The sequence below is a fragment of the Bufo bufo genome, chromosome 2 (assembly GCF_905171765.1).
Source record: "Bufo bufo chromosome 2, aBufBuf1.1, whole genome shotgun sequence".
Classification (NCBI taxonomy): Eukaryota; Metazoa; Chordata; class Amphibia; order Anura; family Bufonidae; genus Bufo; species Bufo bufo.
Window position 1 is genome coordinate 58,220,566 of NC_053390.1, and position 2,778 is coordinate 58,223,343.

Sequence of the window (2,778 nt, forward strand, 5' to 3'; positions counted from 1 at the left end):
TGCAGTTCTTCTGGCACTGCAGGGGTGTTTGTGGCTGGAACTGTGCGGTGCTTCCGGCACTGCGGGGGTATGTGTAGCTGGAACTGTGGGGGCTGCTGGCATTGGGGGGGCTGAGGGCACTGTGGGAAGGTTGTTTGGAACTGGGGGGCTGATGTCACTGTGGGGGGCTGCTGGCACTATGCGGGGCTGCTGTCTCTGGGGGTGTTTATGGCATTTGGGGGGATTATGGCTCCTGTCGGATTAATTAATCATTTTATTATTAGGGTCGTTCCAATAAAAGAAAAAAAAAATTGAAATATAAAGAAAGTTCTGCGGTGGGCAAGCACCAACCTATATTTTAAAAAGTAAGTATTAAAAAAAATAAAATAAAAAAAATTGTTGATATATGTGGAAATAGTGCTCTAGACAAGTTCCTTTAACGTTATCTTCATTTTGTCTGGTATTCTGTTGCGTACAGATGTCATCAAAGAAGTCAAAAATTGACTGGAAAAAACCTACCCAGAAGGCGCCGGTGTATTGAGTGGCCGGTAAGTATAAAATCAACGCTTGGAGTTTGTACTGTTTGATTCGTTGCATTAATCAGTATGTGCTCTTATTATAGATTTCTTCATTATCAGAGGAGGGCTCTCCCGATGTGGGCGGCTCACCTGCCGGGGCTCCAGTGCTGGAATCGCCAGCGTCCAGGGGAGGTGGATCAAGCCCGGACCGGGGCTGTCAAGAAGTATATATATATATATATATACGGTACAGACGAAAAGTTTGGACACAACTTCTCATTCAAAGAGTTTTCTTTATTTTCATGACTATGAAAATTGTTGATTCACACTGAAGGCATCAAAACTATGAATTAACACATGTGGAATTATATACATAACAAACAAGTGTGAAACAACTGAAAATATGTCATATTCTAGGTTCTTCAAAGTAGCCACCTTTTGCTTTGATTACTGCTTTGCACACTCTTGGCATTCTCTTGATGAGCTTCAAGATGTAGTCCCCTGAAATGGTTTTCACTTCACAGGTGTGCCCTGTCAGGTTTAATAAGTGGGATTTCTTGCCTTATAAATGTGGTTGGGATCATCAGTTGCGTTGAGGAGAAGTCAGGTGGATACACGGCTGATAGTCCTACTGAATAGACTGTTAGAATTTGTATTATGGCAAGAAAAAAGCAGCTAAGTAAAGAAAAACAAGTGGCCATCATTACTTTAAGAAATGAAGGTCAGTCAGTCAGCCGAAAAATTAGGAAAACTTTGAAAGTAAGGGCTATTTGACCATGAAGGAGAGTGATGGGGTGATGCGCCAGATGACCTGGCCTCCACAGTCACCGGACCTGAACCCAATCGAGATGGTTTGGGGTGAGCTGGACCGCAGAGTGAAGGCAAAAGGGCCAACAAGTGCTAAGCATCTCTGGGAACTCCTTCAAGAATGTTGGAAGACCATTTCAGGGGACTACCTCTTGAAGCTCATCAAGAGAATGCCAAGAGTGTGCAAAGCAGTAATCAAAGCAAAAGGTGGCTACTTTGAAGAACCTAGAATATGACATATTTTCAGTTGTTTCACACTTGTTTGTTATGTATATAATTCCACATGTGTTAATTCATAGTTTTGATGCCTTCATAGTCATGAAAATAAAGAAAACTCTTTGAATGAGAAGGTGTGTCTAAACTTTTGGTCTGTACTGTATATATATATATATATATATATATATATATAGATATCTAAATTATTTTTTTATTTAAATACATTCTTTTTAAAAAAAAATATATTTTTGTTTCAGCAATCTGCACCTAGAGCCGCCAGCGAGGATCCCGCAGTCGCCTCCAGAGTCCGCGGGAATGAGCGTGGCGGTCATAGACGTGTAAGTCTTGAATTAAGTAGTTTTAATTTGCATTTTGTATTAGGATTTACATTTAATTTTGTATTTCCTTTTTTTCAGGGTTCCGTAGGCTCCACCAGGGAAGATGAGGAGTTCGGGGTTCCTACCATAGATAACCTGCTCTTCATCCAACTGGTGGAGTTGCGTCCAGCATTATGGGACCACTCCGACCGCCCCCACGCTGATCATCATCGTACCCAGCGGCTCTGGAGGGACATCTGTGCCGAAGTTTTTAAGACCTGGGGGAATCTAAATGCGGCGGCTCAGGAAAAATATGGTAAGTAAAACAATATGTATTTTAATACATTAATATTGTTCTTTTCCTTTCATCATGCTGATTTAATTTTTTATGTTTTTTTTCTATAGTCAAACAGGTTACAACGCGTTGGCGATCTATCCGGGACCGCTTCAGGAGGGATTATAACAAGGAGGCTCAGGCCCCGGGTGTCTCCGGAGGAACCTCAGGGACCCCATACATCCACACGGCGGCCCTGGGGTTCCTACGAAAGGCGATGGCACCAAGAAGGTAAATATTTTTAACAACTGTTAATTTTTTGTAAAGGGGCTGTCTGAGACAGCGGAGCGTTTGGCTCCCCTGTTTTGGCCAGCCCCCTACAGTCCGTCTGAGTGTAAGGGGCTGTCTGAGACAGCGGAGCGTTTGGCTCCCCTGTTTTGGCCAGCCCCCTACAGTCCGTCTGAGTGTAAGGGGTTGTCTGAGACAGCGGAGTGTTTGGCTCCCCTGTTTTGGCCAGCCCCCTACAGTCAGAGGGGCAACTGTTCTCTCCGTCTAAGTGTAAGGGGCTGTCTGAGACAGCAGAGTGTTTGGCTCCCCTGTTTTGGCCAGCCCCCTACAGTCAGAGGGGCAACTGTTCTCTCCGTCTGAGTGTAAGGGGCTGTCTGAG

At 44.0% G+C, this 2,778-nt stretch overlaps 1 long non-coding RNA gene across 1 annotated transcript; it reads left to right on the top strand.

The window, feature by feature from the left end:
• Positions 1-619: 619 nt before the first annotated feature.
• On the top strand, positions 620-1,980 carry LOC120991325. The gene is made up of 3 exons (XR_005776625.1): positions 620-721; positions 1,778-1,858; positions 1,937-1,980. It is a non-coding gene; the product is annotated as an uncharacterized LOC120991325 (long non-coding RNA).
• Positions 1,981-2,778: the final 798 nt, after the last annotated feature.